The sequence below is a fragment of the Entelurus aequoreus genome, linkage group LG17 (genome assembly GCF_033978785.1).
Source record: "Entelurus aequoreus isolate RoL-2023_Sb linkage group LG17, RoL_Eaeq_v1.1, whole genome shotgun sequence".
Taxonomy (NCBI): Eukaryota; Metazoa; Chordata; class Actinopteri; order Syngnathiformes; family Syngnathidae; genus Entelurus; species Entelurus aequoreus.
Genome location: NC_084747.1, coordinates 33225828 through 33247654, shown reverse-complemented (window position 1 = coordinate 33247654; position 21827 = coordinate 33225828). Strand labels below are relative to the sequence as shown.

General features: G+C 38.0%; 1 protein-coding gene and 1 non-coding gene across 3 annotated transcripts in view; one reads left to right on the top strand and one right to left on the bottom strand.

Annotated features, from left to right (window-relative positions):
• The window catches only part of LOC133632807 (homeobox protein orthopedia-like), a 221786-nt gene that overhangs the window by 140551 nt on the left and 59408 nt on the right, over positions 1-21827 (top strand). The gene's annotated exons all lie outside the window — the stretch shown is intronic.
• Positions 7309-7380, bottom strand: trnae-uuc (transfer RNA glutamic acid (anticodon UUC)). The gene has a single exon. It is a non-coding gene; the product is annotated as a tRNA-Glu (tRNA).

The following is a 21827-nucleotide window of genomic DNA, read 5'->3' as shown; positions in this document are numbered from 1 at the left end:
AAAACAGAGCTGTTTGTATTGGATTCAATGGGGTCCGAATATTTCCGTTTCAACGATTGACGTCACGCGCATACGTCATCATACATAGACGTTTTCAACCGGAAGTGTTTAAAATTGCACTTTATAAGTTAACCCGGCCGTATTGGCATGCGTTGCAATGTTAAGATTTCATCATTGATATATAAACTATCAGACTGCGTGGTCGGTAGTCGTGGGTTTCAGTAGGCCTTTAAACAATAAGCTGCACTCAATAGTCATCCACTCCAATTCTGTAGTTGCCGGTAATTGTAGAGTGGCTACTAATAGATGGGAAGAGTAAGCGTCTCAGTGGAACCGTGTCCGACGCAGCACCCCCCCCCCCCCCCCCTTTCCCCCTTCCCCCCCGCCCGCCGCCACAGCCGTCACATCAGCCCCGCATTTCCTCGTTGACCTTTGCAGGCGGGATGGCGTCCGAGGGCGTCAGTCAGAGTCCTTCACACGCTGCTGCTCTGATTACTGCAACATCTGTAACATAAACAGCAGAGCAGGACATGGGCCCGGGCGAGCTAACAGCCATGACAATGAAGTGACACTGTCAGCTCCCAGACAACATGACAATGATGTTTGTGTCTCCGCGGCGTCCACGCCGACTCGCCACAGCACGTCCCGCGGCGCCACGAGCCGTTCTGCATTAATGGGGAATGAAGCTCCCAGTGTGCATCGTGGCAGCGTTTTATGTCACAAAATTAAACCTTGACCCGTGATTACTTTTATCATTAGCAGGAAGCGCACAGGAAAAAAGAAAAAAGAAAAAAGTCTGATATGAGCGAGGCGCTATCTGAGGCACTATCTGCTCCAACATGCCACCCCACCTCCGGAGTTGTCTATTAGAGATTAGTATGCATGTCGGCGCACGAGTCGCCCAAGTCTGGCTTGGTGAATCATCAGCGCTAATAATCAGCCTTATTTGATAATAGCGGGATAAGAGAAAAATAGGCTCGCCTGGTGCTGGAAGTGGAGCAAATATAATGAGTTGGCCCAGTAGAGGCGCTTTATTGAACTTGTGAATGGAAGGCCGAGGCTGTGCAAAATGAGAAAATCAGCCTTTAAGGCGGCCGCTGATGCACAAACTGCTGTGAAACTTTATTTGACTCTCCTCAAAAGGCGGCACGTGATTTATCACGGGAATGATGTTGTTGTCAAGGCATGTAAAGTAAAGAGGCATGTCGCGAGCCTCTACATACTCCCCCCGTTCCCCCACGCTCCTCAAGCCATATAGCAAGCTGTTTTTGTGGCTGTTGTTGCCCGTCTGTCCTAACACATTTACCTTAAGCCATCAGCACTCATTAAATGCCTGCTGGTGCAGGGAAACAAAAGGCTGCCCGGGCGAGCCAATATGCGCCTCCGACACGTCAGCCAATCCCCTAGACGGGCGGCGGAGCCTGGCTGCGCCCGCCGAATTCTCAAACATATTTTTCTAATTTATGGATGGATAATAAATCAACATTAAGGCTTGGACAACGAGTTATACATCAGAGGGAGATGGCTGCAAACGAGGCCACAATGCACCAGAAGAGACCCGGCTCACATCTGCACAGTGTGTGTTTTGTTATTGTGTGTGTGTGTGTGTGTGTGTGTGTGTGTGTGTGTGTGTGTGTGTGTGTGTGTGTGTGTGTGTGTGTGTGTGTGTGTGTGTGTGTGTGTGTGTGTGTGTGTGTGTGTGTGTGTTTTCTCACTTTAATTTCACTCTCTAAGTTGGTGGAGATGCAAACATTTTTAATGTCACCGCGTATGAATATCACCAATAGGAAATAAGACTATTAGGATTTACTGCCGCTCGGATTGTGCTTTAAATGCTTCGTTAAATTTAACGCTGTGAAATATGCACGCGTTTGCATTTTAATGCCCATCGAATTGGCCTTTCGATGATGTGGTAGGTCACCGATTGTGTGCTACAGCCCTGCATTCGGTAACCACGGCCAAGCATTCCTCAGTTCTGCACTGACTTTGACAACAATGACTCGAAAAATAAACAGGTTGGTGTTAGTTTAGCTCGTAATTGCCTTTAACTGGATTGGTAATGCCCTTTAGATGTGAGCTTGAGCATGAAATGACATAAAAATAACATAAAAAATGCTCCATATTGTCACAGTACTCTTTTTTCATTGCTGAGTTTGACGCATCGCGCCGCCGAGCTAGAGTTCCACTCTAAAAATTATTAGACCTAATCATTCATTAACCTCCATTAGACTGATAGGAGGGTAAACCCAACGCCTGATTACGTTTCCTGCGTGTGCATGTGTGTCACTGTCTCCCCGTGAGTGGGAGTGAAAACATGCCATACATTTCCACAAGCGTGCACTCCACTGTGTGTTGTGTTGTGTTGTGTTGTGTTGTGTTGTGTTGTGTTGTGTTGTGTTGCAGCCTCTCCGTCTGTGCAGCTTTGTCATTCATTAGCGAGGAGCACAATCAGAGCTAAACTAGCCATGGCGCCCGGACTCATTAGAAGCTTGAAGGTTTATTTAAAACCTCACACTGCCTCGTTCCCAATCCGCTCGCCACCATATGCATACAGTAATTACACAAGTGAGAAGGAGGAGGAGAAGGTTAGCGCTTGAATGTGTGTGTGTGTGTGTGTGTGTGCGTGCGTGCGTGTGTGTGATGTGTATGAGTATGCAAGGCAGTGTATGATTATTTTCCATTCCGTGTTTCGCCTGAGTTCTGCCCCTATAACTGAGGATCTAATCAATCTGCCGGCTATTAAGTTTGTTAATTGATAATGCATACTAATTAGGCCTGGCTGCGTTGCCACGGCAACGATGAGAAGTGATTGTAGGCAGGAGTCCAAATGGACTTTTTAAAGGAGGGGAATGTGGACACCATCAGGCCGCCACATGGACCCCGAGCTAACGCTTTATACAATTATTTCTCAAATGTGCCTTTTTGCCAAATTAAGAGCAAAAATATGCAACACTCCCAATCAGTAGGGGGCCGTATTTTACCAGATAGTGTTGTTAGGAACAAAGCAAACTTCATCAAAGTGGAGTAATAATGACACCTTAAAAGCTCCTTATTGCTGACAACTATTTAGGTCTTAATTTCACTGTGCAATTAATTAATTGGGCAAATAATAAAATAAATATCTATTTTATTTTTATTTTTTTCTTTACCTAAGTACAAACTAAAAAATAGTAAATGCTTTTTATTGCATGAAAAATATTCACAAAAATGTAAGTATTTACATATTATTCCTGAGTTTTTAAATTTTTATTTAACAATTAGTTTAACATATCTAATGCAATTACAGCTGGTAATCAAACCATTATTAGTATGATGCAAGGCAGCAGGGTTTTTTTCAGCCTGGTTAGCAGAATGGTTCTATATTTTTAAGCCATTTACTATTTGTTGCAGTCATAAACCCACGCAAACAGTAGAACGGGTTTCCAAAATATGTCAAATGTTATACAAAACTTGCTTAACCCTCTGGAGACATTTCATTTTAATGATCTTTAAAGTCAAACAAGACATAAACGTCTTTAAGTTTTTGAAGAGTGTAAAAACAATTTGGATTCATTTTCTATTTTTATTTTTTTTCCCCCTCAAATGTCTCAATAAACTTCAGTCCTTTGAATTAATTTACAGCCTTTTGATTGATAATGTCACAGGTTTAAATTAGCCAAAGAAGTAATTTCACTCTGACATTATTTGACCAGAAGGCAAAAAAATTAATAACATGACATATTTTGGGTTTTTGTGTAGGACTTAAGGTGATTTAGACATTTGAGCAAAACAAAAAACAAATAAATATTAATCCAAAATGTTTTTTTTTATACCCTTAGGTCTTACATGTTCTCTTTGACTTTGGGGTGTTGTCAAATATCTTACACCTATTATGAAAAAAACAAAATGTCCTCTGGAGTGGACATTTGTGGACTAGTTTAAAAATTCCAGACAAGACATATCTCTGTTACTATGCAGAACTCAAAAGTCTTTACTGTGGTGGACATGTGTCATCTATTTCTTTGATCAGATTTTTTTTTAAAAGATTGTAAAAAAAAAACATATCCTTGTTATCCCATCCCATCCATCCATTTTCTACCGCTTATTCCCTTCGGAGTCGCGGGGGGCGCTGGAGCCTATCTCAGCTACAATGCAAAACCCAAATGTCCTCTGCGGTGGACATAGTCTATTGTTTTTGGGTCCGTTAAAAATGTTAGGAGAAAAAAATCCTGGTTACAAAATATTATACAAAACACAAAGACAGTGGAGGATATTACAAAATATAATATTTAATATCATATATAATATAATATAATATGGTATGTCACACACATGCTGTACAATTTGAATATATATTACAAATTAATAAACTGCGAAAATATGACAAAATATGATACTTCAAAAATATATTGTTATTGTAGATGAATGTCATACTGTATATATGCACTCTTTTCATCCTATTATACTGTATACCTGTGAAAGAATTGTGCAGTGAAATTTAGAAATTTAAAATAAATAAAAAAACCTTTGGGGAAATATCACCAAAAACACAGACAATATGTGAAAATGCAGACAATATGTGATACAATAAGTAATACAACCTATATACTATTAAAAAAAAAAAATAGTTACCCTTTTTAAACTGAAAAGTCACTTAATAGAGTCAAGCAGCAAGTGTGTGTCATGTGTGTGCATGTTTTACTACTGTTTGTTCATCGCACATTCTCTCCATTTGTTATCCCGGCTGAGAATTAGACGTGGACACACACCCGGCAAAGACTGCACGTGCACACATGCACACAAACCATTCATCACCCGGTGCAACCACCCCCAATCCCCCTACATATGAATTATTATCTGTGTGGTTCAAGGTCAAAGAGATGCAGCAAGTAAATTGAACTCTGAGAGGTCAGCGCCATTTGATCTCTCTTTCACTTTTGGGACTATAGTCACGTGATCATCAGCGTGAACTTCCTGTTGTTTGTGACACAGACGTTTACTTGAGTCGTCTCTGTTTATGGGCCTTATTAGTTGTAATTGTATGAGAATAAAGCTGAAATTATTCAGTGTGTGTAAGCATTAATAATTGTTTTAAATGTTTACCCAGCTCATTATGTAATATAAATGTTGTTTTTTTTCTTGTGCAAATTAACTATGTACAGTTATTGTATCTGTGAGGGCTATTGTCTAACATAGTGGTTCTCAAACCTATTTCACAAAGTATCACCTCAGAAAACACTCGGCTCTCCAAGTACCACCATAATTACCAACATTAAAATACGGTAGCGTAGTAGGCCTAAACATTCATTGAAAAAAATGCAGAGGTTTTATTTGACAAGTAATACTTTTGGCGACTGTAAGATTACACACAATTTGAACAGTAACACTGCGTTTGAATAAAGGAAATATTTCAATCAATATAATCAAGTGATTCTTTGGCGTACCACTAGATGAAGCCTGTGTACCTGGAGTTTGAGAATGACTGGTCTAACTTTTAAAATTGCAGTATTTTAGTCATTTATGGCGGTCACTAGGGATGATGTTTGATAAGAAATTATCGAGTTTGAGCCTATTATCGAATCCTCTTATCAAACCGATTCCTTATCGATTCTCTTATCAAGTCTAGATAGGTTGTTGTATATGGAAAAAAACAATATTTGGTTTAACAAAAGCTCACTTTTATTATATAAGAAAAAAAATAAAATCTAATAAATAAATAAATATTGACTGTTACCCCCCTAAAAAAATAAAATAAAATAAAAAAATATTGACTGTTGTTACCCAAAGTATATTAAGTGGGATTTTTCAGAAAAACAAATATATACAGTAACACAAAAACAACCTGTCTCTGTGATCACTATAGGTGTATAAATAATAATATAGTGTTAAATAAAATCAGTCCCTTCGGCACAAAACTGAAAATAATACAGCTCTCCAAAAAGTGCACTTCTGCTGCTATTTGACATAACTGTTTGTTATGATGCTTTGACATTTTTGCACTTTATTTCTTTATTGAAAGAAAATTCTATGAAGAGAAAAGTTGTTTGCAAATGTGGTTACAATGCTAAAAAATGAAAAGTTAAAGCTAAAAAAAGAAATACACTTTATTGAGTTGACATTATTTCTTTATAGGGGGAAAGATGTGATGTTATGAGCTAGGGAATATAACAACTAAACTACCCAGCATGCAACGGGAGCGACGAGCATGCGCGGTAGCCCCGAAAAGTGTTGTTGCATGTCGTCACGCCGGCAGCTAAGAATGAGGTTATGAGCACGCTGTGAAAAAAAACGTCAAGAAATCAGCCAACACGCCTTGTCTGCATTATTTATAATTAGAAAGACAACACATATACAGTGTGATTTTGTTTTGTTTACAAGGAAAGAAAAACAAAAGTTAAAAGGGAGATGTCATATATGTATGTGCTGCGGTTGCTTTAAGAATGTTGCGACAGCTGCCGTAAAGAAGGTACGTTGCTAGCCTGGTTGCTATGTTTCCGGTTGGTCGTAAAAGTGTTCGTCATGTGTTTGTACCCTGCTCAAATCTCTCAGTAAAGTTATTCATTGGATTATACCTTTTGTTTTGAACTTTATTACACCTTGGAGCGCTTTTTCCGGTCCATTGTTTTTCCTGCTTTCCCTATCTGCGCATAATGACTGAGCTACGTGACGTCATTGCTTGTGATGTCTCACGGGGCATTGCTGGTCGGGACGAGATTCGTTCCCAGGTATTCGAATAAAGAACCAACTTTTTTTCTTTACTATAGTGGTCTCGATAACGGGTACCGGTTCTCAAAAAGGGATTCGAGTCCGAGAACTTGGTTCTTTTCTTATCGGACAACCGGGAAAATCGGTTTCGAGTATCATTCCTAACAGTCACATGTAATCCAGTAACTATCAAAGACACTTCCATATACTGTATGTGGAATGTCAACAGCTGGTGAAATGACACATATTTCTTATTTTGTGTAACATTTACTACAAAAAGACCGTTTCTTGGTCTTTTCCAGTTGTATTCCTGTTCTTTAGCGAGAAACATTGTCATTAGAGATTTGATTTATGGGTCTTTGAAGGGAATCTTGTGGAGCTGTTCCTTTTTAAGAGCCGTTCAAGAGTGGCTCTTTATTATATATATTTTTTAATTTAATTGTGTTTATTGTATTATGTTATCGAGGAAAAAATTGTTTGATTGATTAATTGAAACTTTATTAGTAGATTGTACAGTACAGTACATATTCCGTACAATTGACCACTAAATGGTAACACCCAAATAAGTTTTTCAACTTGTTTAAGTCACTGTCCACGTGAATCAATTCATGGTAAAAGAAGTAGTTCCCATACCGGGAGTCGAACCCGGGCCGCCTGGGTGAAAACCAGGAATCCTAACCGCTAGACCATATGGGAGCACTGTTGGTAAATATTGTAAGATAAGAAGAGAATCAGACAAATTGTTACCATTGTTACTCTGTTGGTGGGGATCGAACCAGCAACTTGAAGGTTCCAGGTTCGATTCCTGCTTCCGCCATCCTAGTCAGTGCCGTTCAATCAATCAATCAAACGTCCCCAAACTTTTTGACTCGGGACCGCGTTGGGTTAAAACGATTTGGCCAGGGGCCGGGCTACATATGTATATACATACATATATATATATATATATATATATTACGAGCGCGATGATGTCACGTTATCGATGGGAAAATGCATTTTTAAACAATATGATTTGCCTGAGCGGCTCGGAGACACCGAGAGTAACAAGTGGTAGAAAATGGATTAGAAAGGACAGATTTTTTAAAAATTAACACAAAACTAAAAAAATTTACTTGAGACTTCCCGCGGGCCGGATTTTGGACGCTGGTGGGCCGGATCCGGGCCATGGGCTGTAGTTTGGGGACCACTGATGTAGATAACAGGTTTAATTATGTAAAGCGCTTTGAGTCTCTAGAGAAAAGCACTATATAAATATAATTCACTTCACATTATTCTAAAATATATAGAATATATTTGTATTTTTGTGGAGTTAGCGTGTGAATGTGAGTGTGAATAGATGTGTGTATATCTGTGTTGACCCTGCGACGAGATGGCGACTTGTCCAGGGTGTACCCGGCCTTCTGCCCGAGTGCAGATGGGATAAGCTCCAGTCCCCCCAGGACCCCGAGAGGGACAAGCGGTAGAAAATGGATGGATGGATATTCTGTAAATTGGTGCCATATCCTCATTCATGCTTTGACAGTGAAATCACTATTTTGAATTTCACCAAAAAAAGGATCGAAATCAATACAATACAGAAAAAAATACACAAATAATAAGTACGATTACAATTTATATACAGTCGTCCCTTGTTTGTCGCTGTAAATTTGTTATCATTGATTAGAAATCTAATATGTTCATAGCTTGAACATTAATAAAACTGTTTAAGACCTTCTAAAGACATTTTCAACAGAGCCTTTTTCCATATGAAATAACACCCTTTAGTCACCTTTACTCTCTTTTAATCTACTATAGTATTGCTGCCTGAGGCTGAGCCAATCAGTGGACACAATACTAAACAGTGTGCTCTCTATGTTTTGGTCTTCTCTAATGGCCAATACTACTGTAGTATTGATATTTTTAGTTTATTAAGCCATTGTTATGTTTGAATGTGCAACATTTAGGAACAAACATTTTTAGAATATGTTTTTGATTTAGATTTTTATTTATTTGCAATGTTGTGAAGCTGCAATATTTACAGTATCTCGCATGAAAAGAAGGTGGGGGGGGGGGGGGGGGGGGTTAATCATGTTGCAATGCGGTCTGCGGAAAATGATGGAAAACGCCACTCCACATAGCAAATGACGCTTTGGTCAAAGTTTAAAATTGCCACAAAAACACATTTTCAACACTCTACTGCCATCTGACGGCTGAAGTGGACAGTGCACCCCTCCGCCCCCCAATCCAACACGTTTCATGTGTCAAGTAAATCGCGATGAATAGGGCGATAAAACTGGAATAAAAATTAGGACAATAAAAAAATGTGAATACAAAATGGTGCTGTACCAAACCTGGTGTGTGTCCAATTGAACTACTTTACATACTAGAACAGTGAACCAGAAAAGTGAATCCAAACGCTGCCACGGTTCCTTTGACTCATTTTCGAGTCCAGTCGCTGGTTGAGTGGCACTTGCAGCGTGGGCAATTGCCGACGCAGCATTTGCAGGTGCATAAACAGCGGCTGGCGACTGCGACTTGGTTCTCATCGTCCACCTAAAAGAAGCGTTCCATTGCCTATTATGAGTCTTTGTTCTATTATTAAGATTTATTTTGAATTGTCAAACTCTTCAGCATTTTTTAGGGACCGCAATGTCCCTTTGGGACAGAGGACCCTATTGTAATTGTAAGGTTGTATTATTATTTATTATACCGCCGCCTCTTTGAGCTGTAATTTGACCCCCTTAACATGCTTCAAAACTCACCATCTTTGACACACACATCAGGACTGGCGAAAATTGCGATCTAATCAAAAACCTAGCCCCAAAACTCAAAATTGCGCTCTAGCGCCCCCTAGGAAGAAAACACAGACAAAACTGCCTGTAACTCCCACTAGGAATGTCGGAGAGACATGAAACAAAAACCTCTATGTAGGTCTCACTTAGACCTAGATTTCATACAATGACATTCTTCAGCAAAAATCAACAGGAAGTTTGCAATTCCCCCTTCAAAACAAAAGTTTTGTAAAAACAGTCACTTTTGCCTCTTTGAGCTATAATTTGACCCCTTTAACATGCTTCAAAACTCACCAAACTGGACACACACATTAGGACTGGCAAAAATTGCGATCTAATAAAAAAATAACAACCCCAAAACTCAAAATTGCGCTCTAGCGCCCCCTAGGAAGAAAACACAGACAAAACTGCTCCTAGGAAGAAAACACAGACAAAACTGCCTGTAACTTCCAGTAGGAGCATACTTGCCAACCCTCCCGTTTTTAGCGGGAGAATCCCGGTATTCAGCGCCTCTCCCGACAACCTCCCGGCAGAGATTTTCTCCCGACAAACTCCCGGTATTCAGCCGGAGCTGGAGGCCACGCCCCCTCCAGCTCAATGCGGACCTGAGACTGAGTGGAGACAGCCTGTTCTCCGTCCACTTTCCCACAATATAAACAGCTTGCCTGCCCAATGACGTCATAACATCTAGGGCTTTTAGAGAGTAGAGTGCACAACTGCGCACACAACAAGGAGACGAAGCAGAAGAACGAGGAAATTACAGACATGGCGACGCCGTCGACGAGCAAGATGAAGAAATACGCTTGCAAGTTCCAAAACGAATGGAAACAAGAATTTCAGTTCATCCAGGACAGTTCGAAAGGGAAGGTGTATGTTGCCTGTAAATATGTAGAACAGACTTCTCTATTGAACACGGTGGCCGAAATGATATACTCATCATGAACGGAGAAGTTAAACAGGACAATACTGCCATCTGATGGATAGCCACCGGAACACTGAAATTCAAGTATTTATTTTATGTAAATTAAATAAATATATATATATATATATATATATATATATATATATATATATATATATATATATATATATATATATATATATATATATATATATATATATATATATATATGAAATATATATGAAATCCTCGAGTTGGTGAATTCTAGCTGTAAATAACCATGCCCCCAACCACATCCCCCCCACCCCTGACCAAGCCCCCCCCCCCCCCCCCCCCCCCACGCGCCCCCCCACCTCCCGATATTGGAGGTCTCAAGGTTGGCAAGTATGAGTAGGAGTGTCGTAGAGACATGAAACAAAAACCTCTATGTAGGTCTCACTTAGACCTACATTTCATATATTGACAACCCCCAGCAAAAATCAACAGGAAGTTTGCAATTCCCCCTTCAAAACAAAAGTTTTGTAAAAACCGGTCACCTTTTTTCAAAAATTACATCGTTTGGCGTGTGTGTTTCAAACTAGCTCAGGAGAGAGATTGAACCCTTCTGATTAAAAGTTGACGAAAGAGTTTTAATTACTGCTCCAGTTTGTATTTTATGTGCCGTCAAAGTCGGCCCCGTCCATCGCTGCTTGCAGCTTTAATTTTTTTTTTGTATTGCCTGGGCTTTATTCCTGCCGTATAATTGTGTTTCTCTCAGCCCAGCTCAAATACTTCACACCATGCCATCTTCTAATCCCGTGACGTAAGATTGGAGATGACGCCGGTCCGTTATTTATTTGAAACACCGCACGGATATTGCTCAGGGCGGGATCATTTCCCCCCCATTAGCTGGTGATGAAGAGCTCAGTCGAAGATAACATTGCTTTATTTATCCTGCTTGGTTAGTCTATCTGGCTGTTACGGGCCTAATCTCCAACCAATTTATTACATATTTCAACATTTTCGGAATGTTTCGACGCTGCTAAAATTGTTTAATTGAGCGGGCTTGGGTGTATTTTGCAATCTGTGGATGCAAATGTACCCCCCCACCCCCACCCCGAAGCGTGCGTTTTATGGCTTTGTTAATCGATGAACATGAAAATACAGTTCTGCTCCTTTCTCCTTATTTTCCTCACTGCTGCTCTTCTCCTTCCATTTCTGGAAATGTGTGTGTATTCTCCCAGCGCTTGGCGTCAAACACATATTTGTTTCCCTCTGCAAGTGTGTGTGGGGAGCGGGGAGCTTTGGGGTGTGTGTGGGGTGGGGGGGGGGGGGTGCAGTGGGCAGAGCAGCCAGCTGGGTTGGAGGGGTAATAAAGAAGGAGAATCAATAGGCCATGCAGTAGAGCCAAGGTGCTGCCATTTATCACAACGCCTCCCTGACTTCCATCATTCATCATGCCCAATGAGGCAGCAAATAGGAAAATGACTATTTGTATCAAACACATCTGCACTCATCCACTGAGGTATTTTATTCCCATTAAGTCCAAGAGTAGAATACGCCACTTTCTGCTGCCGTTGCTGCTGCTGTGTTTGTGTGCACGTGTGATTCTATTTGTTCGGGCTTGTTCCCGGTCTTTCATTGGGAACACATTCATGCCTGTTTGTTTTTTTTGTTGTTGGTGGTGTTTGCACCACCAGCAGCTTGGATCTTCCTTGGTGACCCGTGCACTCCCTGTCCTTGTGTCCGGCTCCTCTCCTCCTCATGTCTTTTTAAGAGCCATTACACTCAGCCTGCCTTTCATTCTCACCTATAAATTAGCGGCGACACCGCTCTGCCCAGGGGTTGAGGGGTGCGTCTTAATGTGTGCGAAGCTGTCGGGCTATGGGCTGCAGAGGGCTGGACTGCGCTCATTATGCTCTAATATCCCATGAAATAGTGAAATTATTATGCAGCCTCTTTTATGAGCTCCCTGTGAATATTTAAAAAGGGTGTTTTATTTATTTATTTTTATATCTACACGGCTATGTTTGTTTTTTTCCCCGCTTGTATTTCTCTTTGTTTATAAACCCAATAAGCAGACATTCAATGGAAGCATCTCAGCTCACAAATTAGCTTAAATGCCACCTTTCAGCGTAGTAGCTGCATCAACCTTGTTCATATATTTTACTGTAATTACAATGAAAGAAACAACGTTTATTGTCTAACATTAAGCTTCAAACTGGCCAAAATATCTGTTTCCCAGCTGTGGTTCGTGTGGTACTCAGTTGTAATACACGTTTCCACCACTTGTGGCATTATTGACAATATGAAACAAACAGAAGAAGTCTGGAGCTAAAGTCATGAAGAAGTTTATTAAGGGCAAAAACTATGACTAAAGTGGCGAAGCTGTATTTTCATTTGCACGTTCATGTAATAACTTTAATTTATTGAAATATATATATATATATATATATATATATATATATATATATATATATATATATATATATATATATATATATATATATATATATATATATATATATATATATATATATATATATATATATATATATATATATATATATATATATATATATATGCTTAAAAGAGAAACTGTTTATTATATACCAGAGGTGGGACCAAGTCATTGCTTTGCAAGTCACAAGTAAGTCTCAAGTCTTTGCCCTCAAGTCTCGAGTCAAGTCCCAAGTCAAGACAGGCAAGTCCCGAGTCAAGTCCAAAGTCAAGACTGGAAAGTCTCAAGTCAAGTCACAAGTCCTGCATTTTGAGTTTCGAGTCCTTTCAAGTCCTTTTAACCACAGATTAATATTTTACACAGATTGTGTATGCTTTTAAAACGCTGTATTTATTTATTAAAACAAGTGCATTTGAAATAGCAAGAAAAAAAATAGTACTGACATTGCAATTCATAATAGCACTATTAACCAGTCATTTTAATAGTTTAAACAATTTTAAACATTTAACTCATTCCTTTACGGAAAAAACACATTTGCAAAAACAAGTGCAACTGTACTTATTTGTACTAAAGTGTTAACATTGTATTTCCATGGCATATTGCATTGTAACTAGTTCCACAGCAGTTTCTATTCTGTTCTTACCTTATCTCATTGATCTCATCTCATACTGTATGTGTGTTTATGTGTGCGTACACATGAAAAACATAACAAATACATGAACATAACAATGAACAGAGTTGTACTTTTTAGATGTCAGGGCCCTATGCAATATGTACACATATTCTTAATATAGTATACATTTTTACTGACCTTTATTTGACTGTTTGTCTTTTTGTAGGTGGCTAAAATACGCGGTGCTGCTGACCGCCGTCTAACGTTATGTTACTGTTTGTGATACATTGACTAACGTAACGTTGAGTGTAGGTACCTCATGCAACCCTGCTTAAAAAAAATCACTTGATAAAAAGTATGAATAAGGTAGCAAACTGCAGTGGACGCAACATATTGCCGTGTTTGCAATGACGTTATAACCATAGATATCTTATAAGTAGACGCAGTATTGGTTGCTGTGACGCGAGCAATTTGCATCTTGAAGTGGTGATGAGGAGCCGGCGAGCAGCCTAAACTGACAGTTGACAGGTAGAAAACAAAGATGGTGTTCAGCGTTTTCCTGCTCAAATGAGCGGACTGTTGAAAATAGGAATCGGGGGATTACTTTTCACAAGTAAGATTTAACATTAATGTACTATTGGTACTATTGGTTGTATTTTATGAAAATAACATTACTACAGAGTTGAGAAGGAGCAAAGATCTTCAATATTTGTATGTGAAAATCACAAATAAATCTTCTGGGGGAGGATGACGCCCCTACAGGGGTTTGGTTTACAAACTTTCAGCCCCACCTAAAACAAAATTCACCAGCCGCCACTGATTATGATGCATTCTCATTTTAGGCAAAATATAAGACAATACTTTCTTAACAGTATAATTGTAACCAGGAATAAGTCTTCAAGTAACAATATTCAAATACTAACATTGTTGGGTAAGACAGCATTTGGTTTTATTCTGAATCCAGTGAAACAGATTGGTGGTTTTAGCTGATATAAAGAGTTTCAGGTGTTTATATATGTTTAAGTATTTGGCAGACGCTTTTATCCAAAGCGAAATACATAAAAAATACATATATAACAATCACTGTAAACATGATCATTTAAGGGAAGAATGTAATACAAAATATCAATACAAAGTGTCAAGACAGAATAAACTCTCTGCTGCTGCAGCAACAGAGATACGGTCTATAAGATATATAGATATCTAATGTATTCATACATTGTTTATGTAGGATATACGCATGTATATATAACGTAATCATATTGTTTCTTCAACTTAAAAATAGCTGACCGTTTTTTCCCCCTTCTCTGGGCTTGTATTCCCAGTTTTGATCTCGGACGTCTGGTCACTTATAGCATATAAGAATATTATATTACTGTTAAGCAAACTATGAATAATAAAACATGTGTCCTTTATCATAGCTACACGTATGACAAAAAAGCCTGTGAAAATGAGTGGTATTCAGTGAGGTAAAATGAATTAAATGCACTGACAGTTCATTGCTCCTGCCAAATGAATTGCACTGAGTGGAGCGGATCACCACTCCAAGATGGCGGCCCCGCGTCTCGTCTGCGCCAGTAGGCAGTAGCCCTCGATGCTGCGTCTACTTATAAGATGTCTATGGTTATAACGTTAGCAGTGAGTTTACAGCCTCACTGATTTAACTACACAGCAAATAAAAGTCATGTTACTTAGCCAATAAACGTTATCTTACATTCAAAACTTACCCTTCTTTGTGCAACTTCAAATGTCGAACAAAGTTGGAAGTTGTTGCGTCTCCGTCTTTAATATTCGAACTGCGTAATTTGCATACGGCAATTCGTTTTTTGTTGACCAAGTCGTAGTTTTTATACCCGAACGAAACCAACTTTGGTATAAATCTTTCTCACTGGCGCGTTGTTTGACAACTCTTGTTCATTGGTTGTCCTGCAATTTGATTGGCTGAATGCTGTGTGATGAAAACAATGTAGATCTAATTTGATTGGCTGTTGTACTGAGAGCAAACACGCTGACACGCAGCACACACGCTGATAGACAGACACGTACAAAATGAAAGCTACAGAGCGCTCCCAAATAACTTTTTAAGCTTTAGGTTTTGGGGAAAGTAGCAAGTCATGTCAAGTCAAAAGGCTCAAGTCCAAGTGAAGTCACAAGTCATTGATGTTAAAGTCTTAGTCGAGTTGCAAGTCTCTTTACATTTTGTCAAGTCGAGTCTAAAGTCATCAAATTCATGACTCGAGTCTGACTCGAGTCCAAGTCATGTGACTCGAGTTCACACCTCTGTTATATACAGTCCAGACTTGTCATCCCTCAACAAGCGCAGCGAAATTGTATCAGCATGCCGTCACAGAAGGAAACACCTCCTGGGTAACACATGAGCCAATCACCACGCCCCTACGCCTGCCTGTACCCACCCGCTCTGTGCCCTATATAAACCATGGTATGTGAATGCTTCCATTAAAATCTTCTGATGATTGAGGAAACCCTCATGAAACAGGTCTGTAGAGATGAAATAGTCTTGTGATTTTTTCCCACACACACATATATACATATATATATATATATATATATATATATATATATATATATATATATATATATATATATATATATATATATATATATATATATATATATATATATATATATATATATATATATATATAGACCTAATTTTTATTGGTTTTTTTTATTAGGAACAAATATACATTGACTTGGAAAAAAATTTAGGTGCGTCCAAAGTAAAAACAAACAAAAAAGGAGTATAATTGTATTTTGTTAAAAAGCTAAAGTCATAAAGAAGTTTATTAAGCGCAAAAAAATATGTACAAATAAAATTTAAAAAAATATTTCTATATATACATATATTGACCTATTTTTTATTGGGTTTTTTAGTAGGGACAATTATACATTGACTTTGAAAAAAATATATGATCGAAATTAACAAAAAAGAAATATAATTGTATTTTGTTAAAAAGCCAAAGTCATAAAGAAGTTTATTAAGCACAAAAAAATATATATAAATAAAATAAAATAAAAAAATATACATATATATACATATATTGACCTATTTTTTATTGGGTTTTTTAGTAGGGACAATTATACATTGACTTTGAAAAAAATATAGGTATCGAAATTAACAAAAAAGAAGTACAATTGTATTTTGTTAAAAAGCTAAAGTCATAAAGAAGTTTATTAAGTGCAAAAACTATGACTAAAGTGGCAAAACTGTATTTTCATTTGCAATTTTATTTAATAACTTTCATTTATTCACACATATATATATATATATATATATATATATATATATATATATATATATATATATATATATATATATATATATATATATATATATATATATATACCTATTTTTTATTGGGTTTTTTATTAGGAACAATTATACATTGACTTGGAAACAAATATAGGTGTCCAAACTGAAAACAAACAAAACATAATTGTAATTGTATTTTGTTAAAAAGCTAAAGTCATAAAGAAGTTTATTAAGCGCAAAAACTATGACTAAAGTGGCGAAGCTGTGTTTTCATCTGCACTTTCATTGAATAACTTTTGTTTATTGACATATTCATATATATATATATATATATATATATATATATATATATATATATATATATATATATATATATATATATATATATATATATATATATATATATATATATATATTGACCTAATTTTTTATTGTTTTTTTTATTAGGAACAAATATACTTTGACTTGAAAAAAATATAGGTATCTAAACTAAAAAGAAACAAACAAAAATGTATAATTGTATTTTGTTAAAAAATAAATACATGAAAAATTAATCAAACATAATAATAACAATAGATAAACATAACAATACATGCGTGTGGTGGCATACATAATTTTTATATCTCCAGCAGGCTACTTATCGTAATAAGAATATATTATTATTATTAATTATTAATTTTGTAAGAATGTATTTATTTTAGCACTGCGTAACTGTATATAAGTACAAAACATATAAAGTGTAAGACTATTTGTCATCAGTATTTATGAGTCCCTTCTTTTGCAGTATATTTGATAAGAATTTATTTTTGTAACCAGCCTGACCAAAGTCTTAATAATAAGCTTTGTGATCAACACATTTCATTTAATTTGACAAGGTTTACCCTGTTAACTGTAGATATAATTATTGGATACAAATAAAGAGTAAGGTTACTATTTGAGTGTTAATATTTGAGTGGGCCCCAGGCCCAAATGTAGTGGATAAGTTATGCCTTGAGGTAAAAAAAAAAAAAAAAGGTTAAAAACCCTGATTTAGTACATGTTTTCTTTTTTCCTCCATTAGATCAATGGAAGTGTTTGTTTGCCGTTAGTTGTTCAAAAAGGCTGTATGAGAGCATTTTTTTTTCTGTCTGTCTGAAGAATCAATAGAAAAAGCAATGACAGTTTTAATATTTACACAGTACGGCAAGAACTTTGCTGACAAACTGAAAATGGACTCACCTTTCCACTGGTCACACAAGATTAAAAATGAGTTAACTGCTGTCATACATAAAAACAATACAACACATGGCTTCTCCCATCAGGGTTACCACAGCATTCATATGCAGGATAAAAAATAAATATAATATTTATGTGTGTGTGTGCGTGCATGTGCGTGTGCGTGTGCGTGTGCGTGTGTGTGTGTGTGTGTGTGTGTGTGTGTGTGTGTGTGTGTGTGTGTGTGTGTGTGTGTGTGTGTGTGTGTGTGTGTGTGTTGTGTGTGTAACGGGTGTGCGGACAAAAACTTCACTTCCCATTCAGTCCACTAATTTATTTCAAAAACAACAAACCACAGGGCCAATTTTGAAACATTTTGTACACTGAAGATACAGAAACCAATTCAATGTACATCCTAAGCTAATTAAAAACAATTAACACAATTTTTTTTATCTTACCTTTTGTGTTATAGGTGACAAAGAAAATAGGTGTTAGTATTATAATTAATAATTAATTCCAGAGCCAAAAAAAATAAAATAAAACTTGCAGTGGGCCCAAAATGGCCCCCGAGCTGCACATTGGACGCCACTGCACAATTAATACAAACCCCCCCACACAATTGAAACAAAACATGATCTCCAATACAATATTATTATCTGCAAAAACAAACAAACAAACAAAAAAACGATAGTAGAATTAAAAGTAAATTAAAAAGAAACAAGGAAATATGGTGTGTGTCCGAAAAGGAGCAGGCAGAAGCAAAAAACCCTAAAGTACAGTATATTATCCTGCCCTATCACTCAGACAATCTAGTTCTTAATCATCAATACAATACATAGTCATCTAATGTTTGACAATATTGAGTATATTAACAGGATATATGCAATATTTATTATCATACTCACAAGAATAAAACCACTCATCAGTTCATCATATGTAGTTTGTTTAAATACATTTAACCCTCTCTGTTTTAGCTATGAAAACATATGTTTGTGTATTTCTTTTACATTGAATTATGTTATTGTTTTGTTTCCACTGAGTGACTTTTAAGAGTCGTGGTCACACAAAGATGATTTAAATTAAATTTACCCCAAAAGTGATTATTTCCATCTCTATCTCTGAAAATGTTTTGGATATTTGGTGTACGCAGTTTATTTATTGCTTTGAATAATACTTGGGTCACCTGACCTTAAGAGTTTTGCACGACAATTAGTCAGCAGCTTGTTTTAGCTCGTTGGTTAGCACTGCTAAACTTAACTCTTAACCAATCGGTATTTGTGGATCGGGGTTGGCAGGGTGCAGGGGTGGACTTGCGCTACATATATACACAAGGTTCAATAATAGAGATGTCCGATAATATCAGACTGCCGATATTATCGGCCGATAAATGCTTCAAAATGTAATATCGGAAATTATCGGTATCGGTTTCAAAAAGTAAAATGTATGACTTTTTAAAACGCCGCTCTACGGAGTGGTACACAGACGTAGGGAGAAGTACAGAGCGCCATAAACCTTAAAGGCACTGCCTTTGCGTGCCGGCCCAATCACATAATATCTACGGCTTTTCACACACACAAGTGAATGCAATTCATACTTGGTCAACAGCCATACAGGTCACACTGAGGGTAGCCATATAAACAACTTTAACACTGTTACAAATATGCGCCACACTGTGAACCCACACCAAACAAGAATGACAAACACATTTCGGGGGAACATCCGCACCGTAACACAACATAAACACAACACAACAAATACCCAGAACACCTTGCAGCACTAACTCTACCGGGACGCTACAATATACACCCCCGCTACTCCCTACCCCCCCACCACCACCTCAACCCCGCCCCCCCAAACCCCGCCCACCTCAACCTCCTGATAGTCTCTCTCAGGGAGAGCTTGTCCCAAATTCCAAGTTGCTGTTTTGTGGCATGTTAAAAAAAAAAAATGCACTTTGTGACTTCAATAATAAATATGGCAGTGCCATGTTGGCATTTTTTTCCATAACTTGAGTTGATTTATTTTGGAAAACCTTGTTACATTGTTTAATGCATCCAGCGGGGCATCACAACAAAATTAGGCATAATAATGTGTTAATTCCACGACGGTATCGGTTGATATCGGAATCGGTAATTAAGAGTTACTGACTGCATCTGAACTAAACAAGTAATTAAGAGTTGGACAATATCGGAATAGCCATTATCGGACATCTCTATTCAATAATATACCGTTAATAATATTAGCATACATTTTTTGTATTATTGTTAGAAGAATATACATAGAAATACAGACAATATACATAAAATAGTCTTGGCTTGTTTGTGATATGAGCTGTCTCTAAGCTTATTGTAAGCAACAATGCAGGTTATGACCTCCCCACTGCTAGTTGGTGCAGTGAATTTCACAGTGCCTCCACTAAGATCGGATAAAACGTCCGATGTCTTACCCGCTAGTATTAGCTAATAGCTTGCAAGAGCTAGCAAGACATACTTTGTTTTTCCAAACATGGGAGTGAAGAAAGTGAGATTGAAACAGAGTGCTGAGAAAGAAGCAGTGGATAATATCCATGGCACAGCACTTTACAACTTGCACCATACTGAAGCAGAAGGAGTCGATAACGCCATAAAAATCCATAAAAATATGGAGAAGCTGCTTATGGTGTGTTTGACGGAGAAGCAGCTTGGAGGAGATTGTGACAGTCTGTTGCTGTCGTGCGGGTTCCATGGACCACCAAGGATTGACATTACGTCGAGCAGGTTTGACTTTGTTTATTTTTCAATAAAACTCAGTCTCGTCGGGTCACTTTTCAGCTCCTTTTTCCTGCTCGCTCGTCGGTACGCTTTTCAGCCTGCCGCGTCGTCTTCGTCTGCCTCTCGCTCTCTGGCTCTTCCGCGCTGCATGAGTTGCTGGCTCTCCAACTCCTTCTGCCTCGTCATTCTCGGCTGCCGCCCTTTTATTCATTGAGAGGAGATTATATAATTGTGCCCAGGTGGGCGATCCCCGCACCTGACATTTATCACGCCGTCGATCCCGGCGCGCCCCGCCTCCTCGCCGCCATCTTGGAGTCAGCCCCGGCGTGCCCTGCCTCACTGTCGGTCTGCCGGCCACGCCTCTCCACAGAGATATCTTAGATATCTCCTTCAAGCTGCATGCTATTATTATAGTAATATTATATTATTTCATAAAACTAGTCGTAGTAGTACTTTCAATTGTTTTTGTTATGATCCGTTGCCCGTATCATTTTTTGTTTAGTTTTGACTCCATCAGTTCTGTTTCCAGCACCCTTGAGTTTGTATGTTTTGGTTACGATGGGTGCTGACTAGTTTCACCTGCCTCTGATTAGTGTCCGGGACGCTCACCTGCTGCCGGGCACTAATCAGAGAGCTACTTAATCCAGTTTCTCGCCACGCTCGGTCTGGCTTCCTTGTATGCACTACGCAACATTTAACAACGTCTATTTTCGATTCCTATGCCTGTTTGTATGCTAAGCTTTCGCGCTAGCATTTTTTCCTTAGCTTTGCCTCCCGTGCTATCGGCACGCTTGTTTTGTTTTTCTGCATTTCCTGCATGATTTATGCAAATAAATCATTGTCTCATCTGCACATTGCCTCCGGAGTTTCCTGCTGCATCTTGGGAGAACGAGCCGCGCATCACCATGCGACCATGCCGTTACAGTTTTGCCTTTATTCGTTATCTCAAGGTTGTTTTTTCTTATTAAAAAAGCATGTTACATGTTAAAATTGTGGCATTTTGGGGGAGGGCCCAGAACGGAATCATTGAATTTAAATGTATTTCTAAACGGGGAACATTGATTTGAGTATGTTGGGTTATGAGCTCCATCATGGAACTATTTTTTTTTCTTAACCTTTGTCTAGCCAGAAAATTCCCATTGAGATTATCCATCTCTTTTTCAGGGGTTACAAATTACAAATACTCAAATTAAACGTGTC